Source organism: Schistocerca piceifrons, chromosome 8, assembly GCF_021461385.2.
Source record: "Schistocerca piceifrons isolate TAMUIC-IGC-003096 chromosome 8, iqSchPice1.1, whole genome shotgun sequence".
NCBI lineage: Eukaryota > Metazoa > Arthropoda > Insecta > Orthoptera > Acrididae > Schistocerca > Schistocerca piceifrons.
The window spans coordinates 208,909,283-208,936,374 of NC_060145.1; the positions used below are offsets into that span (position 1 = coordinate 208,909,283).

General features: G+C 39.1%; 1 protein-coding gene across 1 annotated transcript in view; it reads left to right on the plus strand.

Moving 5' to 3' along the window:
• LOC124712216 (RIMS-binding protein 2-like) overlaps positions 1-27,092 on the plus strand; it is a 384,205-nt gene that overhangs the window by 92,581 nt on the left and 264,532 nt on the right. The window lies entirely within an intron of this gene.

Consider the following 27,092-nt stretch of genomic DNA (forward strand, 5'->3'; position numbering starts at 1 on the left):
ACCTCCAGTAATCTCTGCAGCCAAATGCACTGGTGACTTAATTTGGCTTGTTATGTACGTGATACACAGTTCTTTACATACTGTTCCACATCCTGCTTATGTGTCTTGTCACCAGCATTGGTTGGCTGTACATTGTTCCTTTGTTCTATGACTTCCATTCCCTGCTAACACATAGTCATGTACCTGATTTAATATTTCATTTTGCAATGGAGGTGGTACCACAAAGTGAGGTCCAAATTTTGTTTGATTACCTAACAATCTGCCATGCAAAATGAATTGTGGTTATGTTGCAAGTAGTTTGCAGACTTCTTTAGCTGTTTGAGCCGTCTGCCATTTTGTAGTGGCAGACTGTACTTTCTGTATTGCACACACATACCGACTCTGGCCACAAATTCACTGAGTTTTAGCACCCAGTGTATTAACCTGCTCAATGGATCTCTCTCAAACATAAGACCCTTCTGAACACTGCGTGATCTATTATGACTTTAAATTTCCTTTCACATAAATAACATCAAAAGTATATTATGCCGTGAATGAGACACAGCATCTCTTTGTCTGTTTTAGAGTAGTTCTTTTCTGCTCAGTTCCATTATGTGAAGCCTAGTATGTAATTCAATGTCCTGCCTGTCCACTTCCTGATTTAATATACAGGAGAGCACATGATTATTCATGTCGCATAACAGCTCAAATTACCTTTCATGATTTGGGAAAGCCAATATTGGTTGATTTGTCAACAATTCTTTCAGCCAATTGAATGCATCCTTGCACTCTGCTGTTCAGTGAAACTTCACTTGTTTCTTCAACAGGTGAGTGAGCAGTCATGCTATTACTGCAAATTTTGGAATGAATTCCCAATAATAATTTTTCAAACCAAAGACTCTTTTCATACATTCGGTGCCGGAAAGTGCCGTACAGATTTTTATTACCTTGAGGTCTATCCGGACTCCCTTGTGACTAATTACATCCTCTAAATTGTGCCCTTGTTCTAGCAGGAAGTGACACTTTCCTACTCCGAGTGAGTGCTAGGTGTGGTACACTGAACTACCTAAACACTTGTCTTACCAACATCACATGCTCTTCCATGTTCTTTATAGACACAATTATGTCATCTAAATACTTCACACATTGCCTAAATTTTCATCCAGCAAAACTCTAAGTTATGTTGAAATGTAGCTGGTGCATATTTCAATCCAAACAGCATAATGTTATACTGATAATGCCCTGATGGGATCAGATCCTCTGGAGCTACTTTAAAATGGTGATAAGCACTCTGCCGATCCATGGTAGAAGAATATCTGCACTTCCCCAAAGTATCCAGTTTCCATGATATTTGGGATTGCAAAAGCATCCGGAGCAGTATGTTTGTTAAGGTACTGATAGTTACAACAAAAATGACACAACTCCATCCTATTTGCATTTTCTTCAGGATTATCACCACTGGCACTCCCAAGGGACTGGTACTTCCCTTAATAATACCTTCTTATAACAGATGATACAGTGCATGGTATAGTTTACAATAAACAGGCAGTCCATTTATAGTCAGGATTCTGTGGTGTGTCTCTGGGATCACTGGAATCAGACTCACCATCATTACCTTCTATGCTCCTTCCAAGTGTGCTAAATTCTTCCATAATGCAACTAAACTGTCAGCTTGCTTCAGATTAAGTCCGAATTTGCTCTGTATGAATCGTCTTCCTGGAAAATCCCCATATAGGCAACTGTCTGTTCCTTGACAATTCCCTATCTACAGTCCCAAAATTATCTAACTGATGAGCATGACCTGCTCACCTTCTTACCAATGTACACATACAACATCCCTGTCTATGATATACAATGGTTTATCTAATTCATCTTCTTCCTGCAGCAGCTTTGCTACAAACTATACATTTACTGGCAAATTAGTGTGTCTCTTTTGGCAGATTCCCCCAGAAGAAATGATATGTCATCAATATCTACCACGTGCCAAATCAGGTCAACTTTAGCAAGATGTTCAAGCAAGAGAACTGAACTTAAGATTGTGCAGTAAACATCACCTGTAAGAGGCAAAAGTTTCTTACAAACTTGGAAAATTTTTGGCCCAGCCCAAAAATTCAACACCGCTGAACCCAGTGAACGCATGTCATTTCCATCCACTCCCCTTAACCTAAATTGTGGTGGGCCCAACCTTTTTTCCCCCACAAGATCCATACTTTCCAAGGATGGCTGTGAACCTACATCCAATAAAATATTACACATCCACTAAACTATCTGAGCAAAATTCTGCCACTTCACACATTTTAATTGTTTATTTTTAGTGAGAGTGGTGTGCAGTGGCTCCAGAGCTCCCATTGCTGTTTAACAGTGAGATACTCATCCAACGCTCTGTCCATGTGCCATAATCCCTGTTAGGCTGCTGCCTGCAATTCCTTTTTAGATGTCCTGTTCATCTGCATTACTTACTTTTTATGGTTCACAGCATTCCCGGCATATGTTACCTGTTTCTCCACATCTTAAATACTTAACTCCTGCTGTGAAAGTTTCCATCATATCCCAAAATCAGGTCATCACATCTATTAACGCCACCACAGTCATTATAACTTCAGCTAAATTCATATGGAACACTGCCCATACTTTTTTCACTGCTTTGAGTGACAAACTCTGCAAAAAGGTATCCAATGCAAACAATTTTATCCAGTGCTCTCTGCGCTGTATCTTGCAGAAGGACCCTTTTGGTATCATCATTTTCCATTAGGTCATATGTATTGACATTTAGTTATTGGATCCTGTCCACAAAGTCTTCAATAGACTCCCCATTTTCCTGACACATTGTTCAGCTGTTCCATTTACAACCTGCAGTTACTCTTCCTCTCATGTCACTGTACTAAGCCCACCTTCAGAATTTCAACTGTTGCTGTATGACTTAACCCTCCAGCTGGAATGTATATTGTTGTCACACAAGCAGGCATGCACTGTGAAGTTTACAATGTAGACATTAGTCAATAAAAACAAGCCTGTGTTGAACAAACTTTTATATTTATTATAGAAAGCAGTTCATATTCACTGTCTTAAACTTTATTGTAAAAGCTTTTGCTCTTCCAGGTATTTTAATAATGCTTTAGCCAGTTATATCCACTTTTATGACACCTTTCAAAGTCAATTTGTTTCTTATTGTGCTGTTTACAACCAAAGTTATTATACCTATCACATCATCACATCTAATTGATGTGGATGATTTTTTTTTTTTTTTTTTTTTTCCCCACGAAGGATACATGCCAAGTGTTTATTCGCTGGAGGTTCAGGGTTTGATCTTCAGAAATTGATGCTTCAGCCTGAAATTGTGTAAGACATACAGTGAGATTGGATGGCAGCGATTTGAGTTGAGCTCTAGACACAAGATGTTCTTACACAAGACCTTCTGCCAGTGTCTTGAGATAAATATGTCTTCGTGAAGCTATTCCCGGCTTTGTGAAGGAAAAAAATATTTGTGAATTAATTCATGCAGTGTATAAAAAATGAAAAAAACTAGCAAATGGCCATCTCCATGTAATTCTTGAAACAGAATAACAGGCATTCATTTTATCAAAACTGTCAACTTTACCTTTTGACTCATTGTACTCATTTATGATTTCAGGTTTGTGTGTTTCTTCATAAACTGTCGCCATGTCATGCATAGTAGACAGAAATATAGCAGCACAGTTTTTATGAGGAACGTATGAAACTAAGGTCTTACCATCCTGCCCTTCCAGTTTCTATTGCTTTGTCTGGGAAAAATCCTTTAGGAATTTCATGTCTGTTCTTCCTCATTGTACCAATCCAAGTGATTTTCCTCTGGAGCCAATATTCAGAAAGAAAGTAGCTTGTGTACTAATTGTCATTTGTGAGGTTCCTGATAGAATTTTATATAAGCACCGCAAGTTCTTTTCACTATGTCCTCTGATATTACGCTTATGTTTAAATGCTATGGTAAACCTACAGATTACTGCAATTAAGTGTTTTTTCATCATGAAGTGCAATCATTTTTATCCTATATTTAGCTGGTTTGCTGGGTACATATTGAATCCATCCACAGTGGTCTCTGAAAGGGTGAAGCATTTCATCTCTTATTGTGAATTTCCTCAGAATGTAAGAACTTTGACAGTTAGTAATGAAAACATTCAATACTGTATGAATTGCAACCAATGTTTCAGTTTTTCCCTGTAATCCCTCATTTTAATGTCATCAGTCTGTGTACAGTAGAGAAGAAAGAGAAACCTTTTGTAACTTATTGCAGCCCTAAGCAGTTGCATTCTTGTCCTTTATGCTGCCTAGAGTTCTAGTACATTAGCATAATTGCTTTTTTTTGGTTCCAATCAAAAAAGAATCTCAAACGCAGGCATTATTTCTTGTCTTGATGTCACTTTATTGTCTCTTTTGTGCTAGAATTGGTGTGTGTTTCACTGTGTATTTTCACTGATGAGCCAAAACATTATGATCACTTGTTTAATAGCGTGTTGTTCCATTTTTCAAACACAGAAAAACAGAGAGTCTGCTTGCCATAGTTTCTACAAATCCTTGACAGGATTCCAGAAGTATGTGGCACCAGATTTCTATGCACAGGTCAAGCAATTCCCACAAATTACATGATGGTGGTTTAAAGGAACACAGCTGGTATGCATTCCAGTGGGTACAGATAAGCTGTATTGTTTGGCAAAAAATCAGTGTGAGTTCACTATAACACCCCTCAAACCACTATAGCATGATTCTGATCTTGCAACAAGGACAGTTATCCAGCTGTAAGTTGTCATTGCCATAGGGAGAGACTTAAAAAATGAAGTCATGCAAATGGTCTGCAATAATGTTCATGTAGTTCACTGCTCTCATGATACTTTTGACTACCATCACAAATCCCATGGAAGCCCAACTCAATGTACCCCATACCATAACTCTGCTTCACCGGCCTGCATCTGTGGGGCAATGCTTATTTTGCGCAGCCATTTGTCTGGATGACGTGTGCTTGTAAGGACCCAACAATTGACCTGATGTAACAAGAAATGCAATTCATTTGACAGGTGACATGTTTCTCTTTATCCATAGTGAAAATTCAGTGATACTGTGCCCACAGCAATCATAATTGATGATGTCGTTGGATCAACACAGGGGTAGTGTGATGTGGACCTCCATGTTCAACAATGGCCCTTGAACAGTGTGTTCTGAAACACTTGTGCCTGCACCAGCATTGCACTCTGTCATCAGACCTGCCACAGATCACTGTCTATCCTGGATTACACAGTGGTGGATCCTCAGACCTCTACATTTTGTGATGAGACATGGTTGTTCAGTACTATACAGACTACTTGTTATTTCACCATCCTTCAACCACTTTCCATAGGCGCTCACAACAGTAATATGCCAATAGATGACCAATTTTGTTATTTCAGAAATTCTTGTTTCCAGCCGCAGTGCCACAACAATGTCCTCTTTGCAAGAACAGTGTATATCAGTGGATTTCTGCATTTGCGGCCCATATCTTCGCTATAATGATTGCCCATTCATCTCTCTTCCACTTACATTCCTTCCTTTCTGCGTCATATGTTTGCAATACCACCAGGAGGCATTCAGCCTCGTGGTGGACAGTGTTCATAATGTTTTGGCTCATTAGTGTATATATATATTTGTATAGTTTACAATTTCATCAATAATGTCGAGGTCAGCTATTTTCAGAAAAACACTAACTTCATCAGTTTTATCTATCACATTCGTCTTTGGACCTGGTAGAATTTGCAAAACTTTTTTCTCTCAGTTTATGATGTTTTAGCACACTGGCTCTTGCGCCAATGCGTAACTTTGTCTTTTCCAGTGAAGAATACCTTCACATCTGCTATCTCTTAGAGATCATCACCAACCTCAGCTTCAAGTTCAGATTCCTGACATGGTCACCTTATTCAATGTTTTCATAACTCATATCCAGGTCTTTTCTTCAAGCAGTTAGTAAATTTCCTCATCTGATACAGCCTTTGAACTGAAATACTGACATCAGTGTTACAGCGTGGCCCATCCTATCAGAAAAGTACCATGTGTATGAAGTGTAAAATGGGGTCTTCTGGCAGCAGAACAGCATCTGCTGTGACAGCAACATTGCTGATGCGAGATGGGTGACAGCTCCACAATACAGTGATCTTACAATTGGACTGTCCTACACTGCACTCGGTCCAAGGTAGCTGGGTAGCATGGGTGTACAATGCCCTAAATTTAACATGGTTGTCTTATAGATTAGCTGGAGTGTCATGTGATGGCACCCAGTTTGTGGAGTTAAATTGGCAGATCCAGTTCAAAGCCCAGATAATCAGGGCTAGCTAACAGCTTGTAGACCAGTGGCTTTGCCTTGTCAATGATGCTACTTGATGAGGCTGTAACTGCTAGGCCACACATTTGACCAATGACAGGTGCAGAGACAGGTCATATACACCTCGGGCCAACCAAGAAATTCTGGAAAAAAACAGAATTTTTGCATCTGGGTAAAACTTTGGGAATTTTTTACAATTCAGGGAGCATTTCATTGTTTTAGTTTTCAGTTAAATTTTTGTAAATTTATCTGGTACGAACTGATACTTAAAATGAAGAATTTTACTTTAGCCCACTACCGTGGAATAATACTGCAGCAATAAAACATAAAATAGTGAATAACACCAAAATACAACTTTAATTGCAAAGAAATGCATCATTTACAATAAAACACAGTGCACACACAAGCATCTTGACGACTGCAGAATGTGTCAAAAGCCTTAGGATCAAAACTACGCAATATTTTGTGACAATAAATTGCTTTTGATGATCATAACATCCCATCTGTTTACATTTCTAACAGGTCTGGGGAAAATATTGTAAATGGTTCTTGAAAAGCGTTATTTTGAAAGTAAATTTCCTTTACCGCCAGATGAACTATGTTATGTGCGAGAATGTGAGGTGAATTTCTTAATCACAGAGGATTTGATTCTTATTCAAAGCTTAAAACTTTGAGGGCTAGCCACTTCAAAAAATTCTGGACCCAGAAGACCAGCCATTTAAACCATTATTTAACATTTTAGTGGCACATTTGTGTTCAACGTATCTTAAAGGGTAACGTAACACATGCTATAGAAGTCCAAGCTTCAAGGTCAGTTTTTCATATTTGTTTTAGTTCTTTCATAGATTATAAATAATGCAATAATGATGGCAAAAAATATAATCATCCTAAAAAAGGAAAGGGGAAAAAAATAAAAAAAAAATGAGCTGAGCTCAGTAATTTCACATATAATTGACTTTTGTATAGAAAAGAACCATGGACCTTGCCGTTGGTGGGGAGGCTTGCGTGTCTCAGCGATACAAATAGCCATACCGTAGGTGCAACCACAATGGAGTGGTATCTGTTGAGAGGCCAGACAAATGTATGGTTCCTGAAGAGGGGCAGCAGCCTTTTAGTAGTTGCAGGGACAACAGTGTGGATGATTGACTGATTTGGCCTTGTAGCTCTAACCAAAACGGCATTGCTGTGCTGGTACTGCGAATGGCTGAAAGCAAGGGGAAGCTGCAACCGTAATTTTTCCCGAGGGCATGCAGCTTCACTGTATTGTTAAATGATGATCATGTCCTCATGGGTAAAATATTCTGGAGGTAAAATAGTCCCCCATTCAGATCTCCGGGCAGGGACTACTCAGGAGGACGTCGTTATCAGGAGAAAGAAAACTTGCGTTCTACGGATCGGAGGGTGGAATGTCAGATCCCTTAATCAAGCAGGTAGGGTGTTGTTGTTGTTGTGGTCTTCAGTCCTGAGACTGGTTTGATGCAGCTCTCCATGCTACTCTATCCTGTGCAAGCTTCTTCATCTCCCAGTACCTACTGCAACCTACATCCTTCTGAATCTGCTTAGTGTATTGATCTCTTGGTCTCCCTCTACGATTTTTACCCTCCACGCTGCCCTCCGATGCTAAATTTGTGATCCCTTGATGCCTCAAAACATGTCCTACCAACCGATCCCTTCTTCTAGTCAAGTTGTGCCACAAACTTCTCTTCTCCCCAATCCTATTCAATACCTCCTCATTAGTTACGTGATCTACCCACCTTATTTTCAGCATTCTTCTGTAGCACCACATTTCAAAAGCTTCTATTCTCTTCTTGTCCAAACTGGTTATTGTCCATGTTTCACTTCCATACATGGCTACACTCCATACAAATACTTTCAGAAACGACTTCCTGACACTTAAATCTATACTCGATGTTAACAAATTTCTCTTCTTCAGAAACGATTTCCTTGCCATTGCCAGTCTACATTTTATATCCTCCCTACTTCGACCATCATCAGTTATTTTACTCCCTAAATAGCAAAACTCCTTTACTACTTTAAGTGTCTCATTTCCTAATCTAATCCCCTCAGCATCACCCGATTTAATTTGACTACATTCCATTATCCTCATTTTGCTTTTGTTGATGTTCATCTTATATCCTCCTTTCAAGACACTGTCCATTCCGTTCAACTGCTCTTGCAAGTCCTTTGCTGTCTCTGACAGAATTACGATGTCATCGGCGAACCTCAAAGTTTTTACTTCATCTCCATGAATTTTAATACCTACTCCGAATTTTTCCTTTGTTTCCTTTACTGCTTGCTCAATATACAGATTGAATAACATCGGGGAGAGGCTACAACCCTGTCTCACTCCTTTCCCAACCACTGCTTCCCTTTCATGCCCCTCGACTCTTATGACTGCCATCTGGTTTCTGTACAAATTGTAAATAGCCTTTCGCTCCCTGTATTTTACCCCTGCCACCTTCAGAATTTGAAAGAGAGAATTCCAGTTAACATTGTCAAAAGCTTTCTCTAAGTCTACAAATGCTAGAAACGTAGGTTTGCCTTTTCTTAATCTTTCTTCTAAGATAAGTCGTAAGGTTAGTATTGCCTCACGTGTTCCAACATTTCTACGGAATCCAAACTGATCTTCCCCGAGGTCCGCTTCTACCAGTTTTTCCATTCGTCTGTAAAGAATTCGCGTTAGTATTTTGCAGCTGTGACTTATTAAACTGATAGTTCGGTAATTTTCACATCTGTCAACACCTGCTTTCTTTGGGATTGGAATTATTATATTCTTCTTGAAGTCTGTGGGTATTTCGCCTGTCTCATACAGCTTGCTCACCAGATGGTAGAGTTTTGTCAGGAATGGCTCTCCCAAGGCCGTCAGTATTTCTAATGGAATGATGTCAACTCCTGGGGCCTTGTTTCGACTCAGGTCTTTCAGTGCTCAGTCAAACTCTTCCCGCAGTATCGTATCTCCCATTTCATCTTCATCTACATCCTCTTCCATTTCCATAATATTGCCCTCATGTACATTGCCCTTGTATAGACACTCGATATACTCCTTCCACCTTTCTGCTTTCCCTTCTATGCTTAGAACTGGGTTTCCATCTGAGCTCTTGATAGTCATACAAGTGGTTCTCTTCTCTCCAAAGGTCTCTTTAATTTTCCTGTAGGCAGTATCTATCTTACCCCTAGTGAGATAAGCCTCTACATCCTTACATTTGTCCTCTAGCCATACCTGCTTAGACATTTTGCACTTCCTGTCGATCTCATTTTTGAGACATTTGTATTCCCTTTTGCCTGCTTCATTTACTGCATTTTTATATTTTCTTCTTTCATCAGTTAAATTCAGTATCTCTTCTGTTACCCAAGGATTTATATTAGCCCTCATCTTTTTACCTACGTGATCCTCTGCTGCCTTCACTATTTCATCTCTCAAAGCTACCCATTCTTCTTCTGTATCTCTTTCCCCCATTCTTGTCAATCGTTCCCTAATGCTCTCCCTGAAGCTTTCTACAACCTCTGGTTCTGTAAGTTTATCTAGGTCCCATCTCCTTAAATTCCCACCTTTTTTCAGTTTCTTCAGTTTTAATCTACAGTTCATAACCAATAGATTGTGGTCAGAGTCCACATCTGCCCCTGGAAATGTCTTACAATTTAAAACCTGGTTTCTAAATCTCTGTCTTACCACTATGTAATCTATCTGAAACCTGTCAGTATCTCCAGGCTTCTTCCATGTATACAACCTTCTTTTATGATTCTTGAACCAAGTGTTAGCTATGATTAAGTTATGCTCTGTGCAAAATTCTACCATGAGGATTCCTCTTTCATTTCTTAGCCCCAATCCATATTCTCCTACTACATTTCCTTCTCTCCCTTTTCCTACTGCCGAATTCCAGTCATGAATGACTATTAAATTTTCATCTCCCTTCACTATCTGAATAATTTCTTTTATTTCATCATACATTTCTTCAATTTCTTCATCATCTGCAGAGCTTGTTGGCATATAGACTTGTACTACTGTAGAAGGTGTGGGCTTTGTGTCTATCTTGGCCACAATAAGGCGTTCACTATGCTGTTTGTAGTAGCTTACCCGGACTCCTATTTTTTTAATTCATTATTAAATCAACTCCTGCATTACCCCTATTCGATTTTGTATTTATAGCCCTGTATTCACCTAACCAAAAGTCTTGTTCCTCCTGCCACCAAATTTCACTAATTCGTACTATATCTAACTTTAACCTATCCATTTCCCTTTTTAAATTTTCTAACCTACCTGCCCCCCCCCCCCCCCCCATGGACCTTGCCGTTGGTGGGGAGGCTTGCGTGCCTCAGCGATACAGATGGCCGTACCGTAGGTGCAACCACAACGCAGGGGTATCTGTTGAGAGGCCAGACAAACATGCGGTTCCTGAAGAGGGGCAGCAGCATTTTCAGTAGCTGCAGGGGCAAGAGTCTGGATGAATGACTGATCTGGCCTTGTAACATTAACCAAAATGGCCTTGCTGTGCTGGTACTGCGAACGGCTGATAGCAAGGGGAAACTACTGCCGTAATTTCTCCCGAGGACATGCAGCTTTACTGTATGATTAAATGATGATGGCGTCCTCTTGGGTAAAATATTCCAGAGGTAAAATAGTCCCCCATTCGGATCTCCGGGTGGGGACTACTCAAGAGGACGTCGTTATCAGGAGAAAGAAAACTGGCATTCTACGGATCGGAGCGTGGAATGTCAGATCCCGTAATGGGGCAGGTAGGTTAGAAAATTTAAAAAGGAAAATGGATAGGTTAAAGTTAGATATAGTGGGAATTAGTGAGGTTCGGTGGCAGGAGGAACAAGACTTTTGGTCAGGTGATTACAGGGTTATAAATACAAAATCAAATAGGGGTAATGCAGGAGTAGGTTTAATAATGAATAAAAAAATAGGAGTGCGGGTTAGCTACTACAAACAGCATAGTGAACGCATTATTGTGGCCGAGATAGACACAAAGCCCATGCCTACTACAGTAGTACAAGTTTATATGCCAACTAGCTCTGCAGATGATGAAGAAATTGATGAAATGTATGACGAGATAAAAGAAATTATTCAGGTAGTGAAGGGAGACGAAAATTTAATAGTCATGGGTGACTGGAATTCGTCAGTAGGAAAAGGGAGAGAAGGAAACATAGTAGGTGAATATGGATTGGGGAGAAGAAATGAAAGAGGAAGCTGCCTTGTAGAATTTTGCACAGAGCATAACTTAATCATAGCTAACACTTGGTTCAAGAATCATGAAAGAAGGTTGTATACCTGGAAGAATCCGGAGATACTAAAAGGTATCAGATAGATTACATAATGGTAAGACAGAGATTTAGGAACCAGGTTTTAAATTGTAAGACATTTCCAAGGGCAGATGTGGATTCTGACCACAATCTATTGGTTATGAACTGCAGATTGAAACTGAAGAAACTGCAAAAAGGCGGGAATTTAAGGAGATGGGACCTGGATAAACTGAAAGAACCAGAGGTTGTACAGAGTTTCAGGGAGAGCATAAGGGAACAATTGACAGAAATGGGGGAAAGAAATACAGTAGAAGAAGAATGGGTAGCTCTGAGGGATGAAGTAGTGAAGGCAGCAGAGGATCAAGTAGGTAAAAAGACGAGGGCTAATATAAATCCTTGGGTAACAGAAGAAATATTGAATTTAATTGATGAAAGCAGAAAAAAATAAAAATGCAGTAAATGAAGCAGGCAAAAAGGAGTACAAATGTCTCAAAAATGAGATCGGCAGGAAGTGCAAAATGGCTAAGCAGGGATGGCTAGAGGACAAATGTAAGGATGTAGAGGCTTGTCTCACTAGGGGTAAGATAGATACTGCCTACAGGAAAATTAGAGAGACCTTTGGAGAGAAGAGAACCACTTGTATGAATATCAAGAGCTCAGATGGCAACCCAGTTCTAAGCAAAGAAGGGAAGGCAGAAAGGTGGAAGGAGTATATAGAGGGTTTATACAAGTGCGATGTCCTTGAGGACAATATTATGGAAATGGAAGAGGATGTAGATGAAGATGAAATAGGAGATAAGATACTGCGTGAAGAGTTTGACAGAGCACTGAAAGACCTGAGTCGAAACAAGGCCTCAGGAGTAGTGTTTTTTGTAGTGCCAGAATTTGGATACTATGGTGTTCAAGTGCTTGAGTCAGTTCTTGATGTTTTCCTGTTTTGATCAGTGAGTTACTGTTCAGTGTTAACTTTACAATTATAAAAATAAAATTTTAATGGAAAAATTATATGCATGGTACTGTATGATTTCTGTTTAACATTTTGTAAATTTTGTTTGCGATTATTGTTTCATTTTAGTTGGGAAAATAGTTTTATTTTTCAAATGCTCATGTTTGCAACCCATCTTCCTATCTTCTTCTATGTGTCTTCTATCTATACATATATAAATTGAAGTGTCCCACCGTGGTTCTGTCTGTACGTTCAGGCTCAGATATAATGTTTTGGTATGTTTTCACTAATATGTAGACTAATTTATGAGAGAGATTTGTACATATAAGTAATAAATGTTTCATACAGATGAAATGAACTATGATGAAATAAAGTCCACTATCACTATGGAAACAGTCCAGGGGTCAGAGGCAGAGGCAAGGACACAGGCACCAATTGCAACTGTGGCCACCATTGAAGCTTGTTTGATGGTGGGTCAGCCAGACATGCCCAGCCACAACGTTAAACAGTTATGAGCCCCTATGGCCTATGATGAACCCTCTGGTCCATCCCAGACACAGGCTGAATGTGCATGCCCAGTCGCAGGTGCTCTCAACAGTCAGCCTTTACACAGTATGGGCATGCTGCATGGTTCTAACAGACTGTGGCACCAGTACCCGTGCAGGATTCTGATCAGGGATGGACCTGTACATCACAAGGAAGCTGGATAAGACCTTCTCAGACTGTTATGTTTGTAAGGTTTTCCGCATCAGGGTTCTGAAGATGTGGACCATCTGCTTAACCTCTGCACTGAAGGTGGGGGGTGTCATATTTTTGATGCCATTATGCCATTAGGTGACAGAAGACCTGGAACTGAGAAACTGGGGACAGTTGTCTGACACAAGGATGCAAGGTGCCTCTTGCTTTGTGGAAAACCTCAAGGGCACAGATGGTGGAATGGGTGGTAATGAATTACATAAGTAACACATATTAGGAAGTTGGAGAAGGCACCCACTACCAGCAGCCTCATAGCTGCCTGAAATGACTTGGCAAAACCAATGTGGACCTTCTGCTATGGATGCTCATGACAAGGCCATGGCATGGCACTGAACATTCGCATTTGGGAGGACGATGGTTCAAACCTGCGTCCAGCGATCCTGATTTAGATTTTCCGCAATTTCCCTAAATCACTTCAGGCAAATGCTAGGTTGATTGCTTTTAAAGGGCATGGCCAACTCCTTTCCCATCCTTCTCTAATCCAATGGGAATGACACCTTTCTGTTTGGTTCCCTCCTCCAAATCAACCAACCGACCATGCCAAGGCAATGGCGGAAATCACTGAGCTGGAGACAGTTGATTGAGACATCAGAACAGCACACGCATTAAATGTTGGCATCAATGCTGGGCAAATAGATGTGTCATCTGGCTAATACCTTGATTTGCATCAACCCCTGACATGACGCATGAAGGAGCTGGATGATACGAGGGCAGAGTGGGAGTGAAAGAATGACCCAACTGTGATAAGTCTTACACAGTGTTTAACCAGTAACACAGTGTCAAATAGTTTTGATAAGCCAGATTGCCCTGACAGGAAATGTCTTCTGGCCACTCTTTCTGGACCGCCAACAAAATCTTCCACAGGGCTGTGTAGGGGGACAACGCTGAGGCGACCTCACAAGTTGTACATGTTAATTAATTCTGGGTTGCTTGTAAGTGTTGATGCAAGGCAGAACTAACAGTTTCCTGTTGATCAAACTCCACATCAGAAAAAGGGGGGAGATGGGGCAAGGACTCTGTTTTGGTGTATATGGTAGTGGATTGAAAATAAGATTTTGTATTGGTACGCAATCAGGAACAATGCCCAGCACTCCAAACGATATGCTGTTTTCTCCGAGAGCTTAGAGTGATGCTCAAACAAGGAACTCAAGGATTTGTGGTCAGTCAATATATGGAATTTTCTGTCATACAAATACACATGAAATTTCTTAACCCCATGAGCAGTTGCTAAATTCTCCTGCTCTGTTTGGGAATAGTTGAGCTGTGCCTCATTTAACATTTCAGAAATGAAGGCAGTTGGTTGCTCAGAGACAGCCTTCAACTTGTGAGATAGAAATGCAGCAATACCATTTTAGGATTCTTCCTTTTGGAGTGTCAGTGGCATGCACAGTTTGTATCATATCAGACATGGCACTGCCTTGAGACTGTCCTTGAGGTGCTGAAAAGCCTGATGACAGGTGACCAACTATACAAATTTGACACCTTTGTTGCACAGCTGATAGAGAGGGTTTTGGTGCTACTGAAAAAGGGATTCAAGATTCTTGTGATGTTCTGCATGTGTTGACTCTGTAACAATAGTTGTCCAAATAATTAACACAATGTATAATACCTTGAATCAACTATTATAAATACTTTTGGAAAATGGCTGTTGCAGTCACAACGCCAAACAGTAAACATTCATACTGGAATGAATCAATTGACTCATTTAAAACTAACAATTGACAGGAAGCAATATCTAGCAGTAGCTGGAGACACACCTCCTTGAAATCTATCTTTGAATTGTAGTAGCCCCCTGCCAGTGTAACCAAAAACTCCTTTTTGGGGTGAGGCTGTGTGTAGAGTCAGAAGTAGGGGATTTAATAGTGAACTGAAAATTAGCACAGATATGTAACACATTCAGTTTTTTAATGACCACCACAGGCGTCTGCCATTGACATACGGAAAAGAGAGAAATAATGTCTTATTCCTTAAACCATGTGAGTTCTGCTTGAACTGCCTTATGAACCACAAATGAAAGTGGAAATCTCAACAAAACTGAGGCACCCTAGAATGCTTGAGAGAAACATGAGCCATGACATTATATGTAAAACTGAGTTTTTGTTCAAAAGTCTCCTTCTGTGATGTGCACAACACATCAGCATGAGAAAAAGGACCTTGGCCAGAGACAGTTCACTGAGGAGAGGAATGGTGAAGCAGCAGTAAGACAGGACCTAGCACCATGGTAGTTGCAGCAAAGGTGAACCAGTCTGCTGAGAGGTGTCTTTGTTGATTAAAGACATGGTGGTGCCAATGTCCAGCTGGTATTCCACATCAATTTGAACATTTTCAAGTGCAGATTGAGCTTTCAACAACAGTGTGCACCTCGTTCCGCAGCTGAGCATGTGGCAGCTGAAGAGGGAGCAGCGTAATCAGTGTAGTTAAGTCTCCGACAGTATACTGGCAATCCGATTGCCCATAATTTACAGGTGGAATTAGGGGATGTTGACTCAGAATGACAGGTGACACCAGCTTGAATTGGCAACTAGTGACTTGAGATAATTGAATTTCATTTGCAAAGGCACACTGAGCTGCCAAAGCAGCCTCAATATATTGTGCAGTTTTAAGCACTTCAACAAGACTGGGATTGGACTTGGACAAAGCTTTAGTTGTGACTTGCTTGTCAGGGGCAACGACAGTATCATGTTAACCATTCTGTATATGGAACTTTACAGTTGTGACACATGAAACAGCACTTGTGTGCAAGACTGTGCAAGTTGGTAGCCCATGCTTCATAAGACTGTACATACTGTTCATGACACTGATTAAACTGTAGTCTTGACAGAGCACAGAGATCACCGAAAGACAAATGACTAGGGTCTGGAATTGGTTGCAATTTCTGCACCAATTGTTATAAATGACTCCTAGAAGCAAAGACAAAATAGTAAAAGAACAACTGTCCAGTTCAAAATGTCAGAGGTAGACTTTCCATCTCTCCGAAGATTCACGTAAGGGAATGAATGAAGGTAAAATCATTGTCATGACTGCTGATTGATTTGACTCTCACAAACTATTTTCTATTCTGGGAATCCACAGCTATTGAAAGGCATGATGTTAGGAACAATTCTGGGAAAAATGGAAAATTTGTTGTTCATTGAAAACACAAACAGTTTCATGGCCTGAAGCCACATTATCAGGTGCAACCTACATAGCAAAAAGCCAAGTATGGTGTTGCCACATTTTGTGGACATTAAAATTAGTAAAGGAATATATAAAATATATTCATGTCAAAAGATCATAGGCAGACCCATCACTCCTAGTCAAAGTTCAATATTCAGTGAATAATGTCAATACTATTAAAAATAATAGGTAGTGAATATGTGCTCCATTCACTTAGAAAAAATTGCTAATAGGTGAAACTTGTGGTGACAGAATCAAGTTTCAAAATTTGCCTGCATCTAAAAAGTAAAAACAAAAATATTTTATAGTGAGAGGACGCTAAAACTCTTTGAAGCGGATGGAAAAAAAAAAAAAAAAAATATGTTGCTGCTAAGATGATTAGTCATGGACTATGCAAATACTATGTGGAATGTATCAGGTGGCAGTGTGTTACCAGTGTGATGGCAGGGCAACCCAGTGTTGGTCAAAGTAAAAGCAGCCTGCATGAATGGTAGAGAGAGAATGGCCATCTTGCGCGATGGAAGCTATCTTTGTGGACAGTGTGACAACATATACTCATGACTAGGAGCACTGGGTCACTACCTTTACAAGTGAGAATAATACAGAATTTTATTATTAGGCACAAGGAAAAAGCAATGGTAAATAAATATAATAATAATAATGGCGTGTGACAAGGGCCTCCCGTCAGGTAGACGGCTCGTCTGGTGCAAGTCTTTCGATTTGACGCCACTTCAGCGACTTGCGCATCAATAGGGGTGGGCCTCCCATCTCCCCTTCTAGCCCTTCCATTCGCTCTCCTTCATGCGCCTTCTTCGGTGAGCTTCAATGCCCCCCCCCCCCCCCTTTTTTTTTTAAATGGGTTATGAAACTGAATTTCATCTTGAAGACAATGTTAGAAAATTGTAAATTGCAATTCGAATTGATTACAGTGAAAATAACTCTCTCTAAAATACTATTGACTGCATTAACGGAATGCAAAATATTCTTCCATTAGAATTGAAACAAATATGAGAGAGAAGCAAAAGTAAAAATTAAGAGAGGAAATTAAACTTCTTCAGTGATGCATGTCTTTTGCATGAGAATAGTTTTTCTCTACTATTCTTGTGCTGTGGCATGACTCCTGTTACTTCTCGGGAGAACATGCTTTTTCGGGGTTCTGTTGAGGCCTTCACAGCTACCGTATCGGTCCCGGGGCACACAAAGTCCCAACCGTACTTCACCCTCAACAGCAATCCCCTACTTTGGCAGTCTATCTTGTTCGGTCGATTTCATATTATCTAGGTATTAACCGATGCCTTGTTTCTGAAACAAAATTCGCATCATATTTCTGAACTTCTTTTTATGGTCTTTGTTCTGGTATATTTTGAAGCATTCCTCTTTCATATATTCTCGATATTCTTGTAGATTGTCATTGCCTTTGTTGTTAACAACATAATTGACAAAATTTCCAAATAGCCACAAGATGACATTTTTTTGTGGTGGAAAGGAAATTTCTTCTGGAGAGTGTATATTGTTTAGTGTGATTTCTCTTCTATTGGTCCGTTTGAGAAAAGCGACTTGCAATACAATTTCATTCCAAATATTCTTGTATCCATTACAGATGAAGCAATGCTTTAATGAGTCCAAATTGTGACATTTATGGCACACATCGTTTGCTTGTAGTCCTATTGAATACAGTTTTTCATTGGTACTAAAAATGTTGTTGACAACTCTGTACCATGACGCTTGCACTTCCATAGTCAGTGTTTTGTTATTTATATTAGTCCATATTTTTTCCCAGTTTTTGTTGGGATACTTCAGCTCCAATTTATTTTGGTTTTCGAGGGATTGTAACTTCTCTACTATATATTTACTTGTCCTGTTATTTTTGTCTGTTAAAATGCATGTCAAGTAGCTTAATTCTACATAAAAATCCTTAATATGCCTTAGGTTGTAATTTATGTTGTGAACATCTACTGGCGGCTGCATGCTTTCGGGTTTAAGAAGGTCAAATAGAGTAGCAGTTATGCTGTTCAGCTGCGTCTCTGTAAGTTTTAGCGTTCTTTTAATGAAGAGGGCAGTGTTTTTTCTCTGAAGGTCTGTCAGCCCTAGGCCTCCGTTTTCGGGTCTCGATGTAGTCGTTCCTACTGCTACTCTAAAAATATGGCCTTTCCATATGTATCGACAGATTTTGCTCATTATACATTTCACTATGTCTGGAGGTGTTGGTAAAATCTGAGCGACATATGCAGCTTTCGAAAGAACTGCACAGTTTATTAGTTTAATTCTTTGCTTGATATTTAAGTCTCTCGTTTCATGCAGTATTAAGCTGCCTCTGATTTTTCCTAACACCTGTTTCCAAATAGCAGCTGTTGTTCTTAATGGGCAACTGTAAAAAGTTATGCCCAAAGCAGTGTGACGCTCCACCCTGTTTGCCCACGGTAGCTGCACATTGTCAAGACCCTGTAAATTTAAAAAGGAACTTTTCGTTTCATTTATCCTCGCACCAGTTGCCCTGCTATAAAGCAATAACTTGTCTGTTAGCTGGGCACAGTCATCATCGCTCCTTACTAGAACTCCCACATCGTCAGCGTATGCATTTGTAACTGTCTTCAGCCCAGCTATAGTTATGCCTTCTAAGGTTGCGTTTAAAAGCCGTAAAAGGGGTTCCAGAGAAACTACATAAAACAACATGGACAGGGAACTTCCCTGAGGAACTCCACTAGATATCAATACTTCATTAGTATATTGTCCATTGATCGAGATTTTGGTTCGTATGCCTCTGACGATGTTCATTAAAACCGCTAAGTTGCCATCATTGAAACCTATGTGTTTCAAGGCTCTGAACAGATATCCATAGTTGACTCTGTCAAACACTTTAGCAAAATCAATGAAGGCAATGCTTCCATTCGCTGACAATGATGATAAAATAGAAATAATGTCTCGATATTCACATACAGTCTTAAAAATGGTATGTTGAGGGAGACCCGTCTGGTGGCATCCAATGACTTTTTCTAAAATCGGTCCCATTCATTCTTTAATTACACGTGCAACTACCTTGTGATCTGAGTTCATTAGACTGATCGGCCTCATTTTAGTAACATCTTTCGTGTCCGTACTACTTCCAAAGGGAAGGAGTACAGTTACACTTTCCTTGAAAGCAGCAGAAATTTCCTCTCCCCTCAAGACGTCATTAACTACTTCCGTGAATTGGGAACCTATTAGGTGCCAAAAGGTCGTATAAAACTCCACAGGCAGGCCATCTGGGCCTAGAGACTAACGTGAAGGTGAAGATTTGAGTATATCAACAACCTCGTCATTTGTAATTTCTAATGTTAAACCTCCGTTCTCCTCCTCTGTAACAACTGCCTCTATTCTGGAGTTCTGTAAAAACTTTTGTACTGAGTTATCATCAGTAGCATTTCCAGAATATAATTGCTGAAAAAATCTATGTGCTTCATTTAAGATATCCCTTTGTTCTGTCAGGCCTCTGTTATCTTCCGTTCTGAGGCTGGCAATAAAATTTCTTCTTCTGTTTTTTGTGTGTTGTATCAAGTGGTAGATGGAGGTGTTTTCTGCCTCCAGCATCGTTCTAGTGTGTGATTTGATTTGTAATCTCTGCAAATGTATCCTCTTGATACTTATCATTTTGGCTTTAACATTTTTAATATTTATAAAGACATCTTGAGACATTGGTTGGTCGTAAAGGTCTCTTAAGCAAGAATAATAAAACTCCATTGTGTGTCTTGACCACATTGTCCTTTCTTTGGCGTAAGATATGAGCACTGCTCTTATCTTTTTCTTAGCGGCCATAGTCCACCATTCAATAGTTGTTCTATACTTAGTATGCATCCTTAAAATAGACTGCCAAGTTTCTTGCATCTTTAAAGCTAGAGCGTTTTCAGAGACGGTATTGATATTGACATTTAATTTCCATAGTGGGTGACCCCAATATGTCTTTTGGCTGGTTAATTTGATGCTGCACCTCACTCTGAGGTGGTCAGAGAAGGCAGCTGGTATCACCTCGATACTACTGACTTTAGTGTCTAAAGTGGGGGTGGCATATATTCTGTCGATTCTGCTCTGTGTAGCACCAGCTACCGGGGGCGCACAGTAAATATAATGAAGTAGGTGTATCCTGCATTACATGCAATGATTGCAATAAGAAATACACAGGGGAAACCAGTATGTCATTTTGAATAAGCATTCAGAGATGCCCTAACTTAAATAATCCCTGATGTGCATTAACAGTGCACTTGTGCAAAGCGGGGCACAACATCACAAGCCCTTCAGAAAATTTAAAAATGCTTCATAAAAAACAAAAAAAGGAATATTTTGGATATATTAGATGAAGCAGAAATTTTTAAGTATAAAAAAGAAAATGCACAGTTCATCTTAAATAACCAATTAGGATTAAAGCACCATAGCTTTCTGGCTAATGCTGATTGTTTATATGATTACATATTAGTATGTAATAAAATTCTGTATTATTCTCACTTGTCAAGGTAGAGCCCCACTATTCATTGTCATGAGTATATGATGGTACACTGTCCACATCGGTAACCTTGATTCCACCAGCAGTTAGTCTCTCTTTGTCATTCGTGTGTGCCACTTTTACTTTGCCAAACATTGGGTTGCCCTGCCATCACACTGGTAAGACACTGCCACCTGATACATTCTACATAGTAATTTGCAAAATCTGTGACTAATCATCTTAATAGTGACAAATTTTTATCGTCAACTCAGCCCCTTTAAAAACTTTTAGTGTCCTCTCACTACAATTTTTTTGTTAATTTCTTTATAGATGCAGACAAGTTTCACCTATAAACATTTTTTCCTAAATGAATGGAGCACATCTTTGTTACCTTTCACTCTCCATAGCACTGACAATATTCACCGAATAGTAAACTTTGACTAGGAGTGATGGATATGCCTATGATGATTGTGTAGCCTTAGGCCCAAAATTGGTTGTGGTTTCAATAAACAACAATTTTACCAGCTGTTAGTGGAATTATTCATAATGTCACAATGTAGTTGTTGTTGCTGTGCCACAAGCTGAAGGAGAGCAGCCTGCTGTTCCAGCTGAGCCATAAACTGTCGCTCTTGAAGGGGCAGCTATTACTGCCAAACACTGGTAAACTTGGGGTCCATATCACAGACACTTCTTTCGAACGTATTCCATAAGCAAGTCCAACTGTTTCATGATCGGAACATAGGAAGAACACCAATAACTATACCAGAAAGTCCAAGTCAGCAGCAGCAGGAGAAATATATGTAAAGTAGCTAGGCATGAAAAGTGTTTACTCATGTGGTGTGCTGCACAAGACTTGGGAACAATGTTCATGCCAGAGTTTCCTTTGTACCAGTGTTCTGTGGCAGAGAGTGTTCCATGCTGATGTGGAGCGGCAGCGTGTGTTCCAAGCTGATGTGGCATGGTAGAGAGCTGCTTGAACCAATATTGCATGGCAGAGGGTGCTTCATACTAATATCATGTGGCAGAGGTTGCTTTTTACCATGGTACGAGTCGAGATGCTGCATACTTATCATGTTTGGCAGAGGGTGCTTTGTACTGATCCTATACTTGGAAAATTGGGAAAAGGTCACACAGAAAATGTAACTCACTCTGGACTGGCAATAGTGTTGGACAGTCGACAAGTGGCTGTAGCTCAGACCAGTCCATTGCTGTGGGATAGTCTGCCTTATTCTGCCACTGCAGTCAGGCAGCTGGCAATTAGTTGTGGCTTGCCCTAAAGTGGCATTGCAGTTGAATGAGCCAAGTTGTAAGAGAGCTCACAGCTCTCATTATTGCCACAAGATATCACACCAAAGGCAGTTAAATGTGGAGCAGATAATATTTTTGCCTCCAAGGAAATTCATGGCATGCACTGCTTAAATCATTTAAGTAATATGAGAGTGATGTTACACAGTTGCCTAATTTTGTTGTATGAATTTTTATTGTAACTTTATGCAGTGACTGTCAGCATAATAACCACTTCATAAGATGAATTGTCCAACCACAAGATACTTAGTACTACCCATGTGAACTAGGGTGGGTTAATCGTATAACAAGTCAGTGCATCACTTCACATTAAGTTACTCACATTTCACACAATCAATAATTTTAGAAATTTTCTAATACCATATTCTACATTGCATTATCAGAGGGGCCAATAAAGATAAAATACAATACAATATATCTGCTATGATTAATTACATAGCAGTGAATTTTTTTGCTTGCTTACTTATTATTAAAGATGAAAATGTATTGCTCAAAATTAAATTGAGCGAGCCATAAATTTTACTGTTTGTGCCTTTAACATGTCTGTAATGTTTTAAGAGGTGAGTCTTTCCACATTTAATATTGTATAACATGAGCAGATTAGTGTACATATTGGTTACGTCACTTGATAGTTGACATAAAGGGGACATGGATATGGTTACTAGTTGCTAAAAATTTTTAAGTGGAAAAAACAGGTTTTTGTATGTAAGAAGATTGGGATGGACCAAAGAAAAACTACCAGCAGAATGGAAAACAGGTCTGATTTGTCTAATACATAAGAAGGGCGACAAACTGAAATGTGACAACTATTCAGGAATCACCCTGCTTAACATCTGTTATAAGATCCAGTCCTATTGCCTCATACATAGAATTCAGCCAGTGGCAGAATCTGTGATTCGGGAGTACCAGGGAGGCTTTCGGCCAGGAAGGTCAACAGTGGATCATATCTTCAGTCTCCAGCAGGTCACTGAGAAACTGCGTGAATATGGTAAAGATTTGTATACTTTATTCGTTGGTTTTGAGAAGGAATATGATTGTATGCATCACAAGAGTATTCGTTGGTTTTGAGAAGGCATATGATTGTATGCATCACAAGAGCCTGCACAGCTGTTTAAGAGAGTTTGGCATGGCAGAGAAACTCATCAGGCTGATAGAGATCTGCCTGAGTGAAACATGTGTAAAGGTGAAAAACAGAAATCGCGTAACTGAGGAATTTTAAATTATGACAGGACTCAGGCAAGGAGATGGGTTGGCCCCTATCCTGTTCAACTTTGCCCTCCAGAAGATCATACATGAGACCTTCCAAGAGAATGAAGGGATTGAAATCAAAAGAAAGAGACTGGCATACTTAGCCTATGCAGACGACATCTGTTTACTCTCTAGGTCTGAAGAGCAGTTGGAGCAAATGACCAGAGGTCTAAAGGAGGCTGCCAGCAAATTTGGGCTAAACATAAACGAAGCCAAGACAGAGTACCTCGTTATGACACGTGGTCAAAGTCAGACTGCTGGTCATCTACAATCACTGCAGGTGGGAAACCAGTCCTACAAGAAAGTGCATGAATTTAAATAACTAGGGGCACTTTTCACTGAGAATTCGTCCTGTAAAGCAGAGATCAATGCCAGAATACAAGCAGGAAACTAATTTTACCACAGCCTAGCACAACTGCTTCGGTCCAGATATCTCACCAGACAGTTCAAGATTCGACTGTACAAAACCCTGGTCCACCCAAGAAGCATTGGAGGGATGGACTCCACGAACATTTAAACCAAGCATCAACAGATGTGGTGGATAGCAGCAATGGACAGAATACAATGGAGGAGGAAACTTGTAGCAGCGTGCGGTCCACTGGACCGGATCACATAGAAGAAAAAGAAGAATAAGAAGAAGAAGAAGACGACTTTGGCACACAGTAATAAAAAAGCTATGTTCCTAAATGATGAAATAATTATTTAGATCCATGTAGGAAGAACTCCTTAACAAACATGCAAAGCCCTCAGATTTTGAGTTTGGTGCATTATGTAAGACATCAAGTCAATGTAAATGACTGCAGAGTATCCCAGTTCTGGTCAGTGTGTAACCTGTATAATGGTTGAGAAATAATTCTATCACATTGATAAACTAGGCAGCTGCCAAGGGTGCAGAAATTTGAAACAGTGCATAATTTTGGGTAGAATTCCAGTAAATCATCTGTGTCCTAATGCATACATCTGCACTATTTTAATGCTGTGATGATGAATAATCATCCATTTCACTCTACACAAAGGAATCCAACAATTTCCTGATATCGTTTCAAAGATAACAAGTGTGGTTTGTTATTTGCAAGTGATATGAATGGATTTTTGTACTGAGGAGATTGTAATTATTTCAAATAATTATTTTAATACTAAATTTTGTAACTAATTAATTGTTTGTGTATTTTCTTATGTGTCAAGATTAAGCGTTCAGGCTACTCTTACTTCTTGCCATGCATTGTTAAACATTCTTTTTACAGCTGACATTGCAATATGCATAGTACATTTGTTAGAGACCAATAATCATAACAACAACAGTAATAATAATAATAATAATAATAATAAGAAGAAGAAGAAGAAGAAGAAGAAGAAGAAGAATTTGAGATAAAAAGTATATTACAAGGATTTACTTAACACCATGCTAATAGGAGTACCATTGCTGTAACCATTATGTTTCTTAATGTCATTATTACATAATAATAACAGTTATTATTATTATTATTATTATTACTACCATTATCATTACTACAACAATTATATTAAGAAATAATGGTTACAAAAATGGTGGTCCTATGAATATTGTGTTAAGTGCATTCTTGCAATATAGTGTTCACCTCAAATGGGAAAAATAACAACTCACAGAAAGCCAAGGAGTGATGCTGATATAACCAAATCAGAGGAGGAATTTGACTGGAGAATAGTGAAAGATTACAAGGAAAATTGTGAATTGTGAATTGTGGATTATTGGTCTCATAACGTACATAACCTATATCGTTTGATTCAGGTACAGGAGACACGTCAAAATTTTGATGAAGTCTTACCATATACATACAACACCTGATTTTAACAAATGGCACCATAACAATAATACAATATAAAAATACACATACAATAAAAAAACTAACAATTAACTACAACAACTGATTTTAACAAATGGTATCATAATAATAATACAATTTTGTTACACATACAATGAAAGACTAACAATTAATTACCCCTTGCTCAAATTATCATGCCATCCTCTATGAATCCGTCTACTGAATAGTAGCATTTCTTCTACAGAATCTGCTGTAGCCTTATTTTTAGACTCTCTGGTTTCATATTAAATATATTTTTGCCCATTAGCTTGTTATATATTGTCATCCTCATATACTGTGGAGTTTGTGCATATAATTTCAAATGGTGTGTGGGTAACATAAAATTATTTTTATTTCTGTTGTTGTATGTGTGGTTAAAATGATTTTCCTCAAATAATTTTTGTCTGCTATGTACAAAGATTATAATTTCATAAGTGTACATGGAGGGAACTGTTAGGATTTGCAGGTTCCGAAATAATGGGCGACAAGATTCTGTTTGTTGTGCACTACACATGTATCTTATAATTTTCTTTTTCAGTTTCAGTATTCGAGATACACTACTTGAATTTCCCCAGAAAATGATACCATACCTAATGACAGATTCAAAATAACTGTGATATGCTATTTTTCGTGTACTCATGTCAGTAGAGTTTGCTAGTATTTGCATTGCAAATGCAAAGCTGCTTAGTTCATTTGGTAGGAACTCAATATGTGTACTCCAGTTAGCAGTTAGCAGAAGAGGTAATGAAAGAAAAATCATGGGAGTCATGAGGAAAAAAGAAATACAAAGGAGGAAAACTGGGATAAAGTTCATAGTTTAATTGTTGGACTATAGGAACACAACAGGGTTTCCAAGAGGGAAATCACCCTGAGGAATGCAACGTAGATTTGTTCAATCTTATGTCAAGAGTCCAGTGATGTAACGATGTCTTCCCAAGACTTTTGTGAAGGACGAAGGCAGGAGGTTCTTATTTATTTGTGGACACAGGAGAAGCCTTCTGGCTTTAAGGAGGTGCCAAATGCCATTGTGCCTGTGTAATTTTAACGATCTTTAGGTATTGAGATGAGATCACATCCGTCACACTAAAATACAAATTCAAGATATTAAGCTATCTCTCTCTGTGTAAACTTTTTTTAGAAATGTGTCACGTTGATTAGGCCTATACATGCTGATATTTTTAAATGAATGAAAAACTGATATTTATTGCCAAACAATACACAATGAGCATGCAGTGTTTTGGAACTTTGTATACTCACTACAAAAACTCAAGAAAATCTTAATGAATAAAACATTGTTTGAAAAAGCCTGCTGTTTATACAGCTTTTTTCAGTTTGAATCTACAATTTTCAAAGATTTACTTCATTTAATCCTTTTACCATTGAATATTATTATTATTTTCTCTTTGCTGCCTTCACATTTTTGTTCTTTAATTTTATCCCTGTGTATTTGAATCAAATTGAGCAGTAACAAAGTGAAATACAGTACTGATTTTATATTTCAAATGGTTCAATTGGCTCTGAGCACGAGGGGCCTTAACATCTGAGGTCATCAGTCCCCTAGAACTTAGAACTAGTTAAACCTAACTAACCTAAGGGCATCACATACATCCATTCCCGAGACAGGATTAGAACCTGAGACCGTAGAGGTCGCGTGGTTCCAGACTGAAGTGCCTAGACCCGCTTGGTCACAGCAGTAGGATGCTTTTATATTTTGACTCGTGGTAGGATTAGTTACTGCTGTAGCAGCTGCCACTAATATTGACATGCTAGTTAATTCATAGATTAGATAGTTGAAAGAAGTCGTAATTAATGTGTGATAAAACATCGCACACACTCATTAAG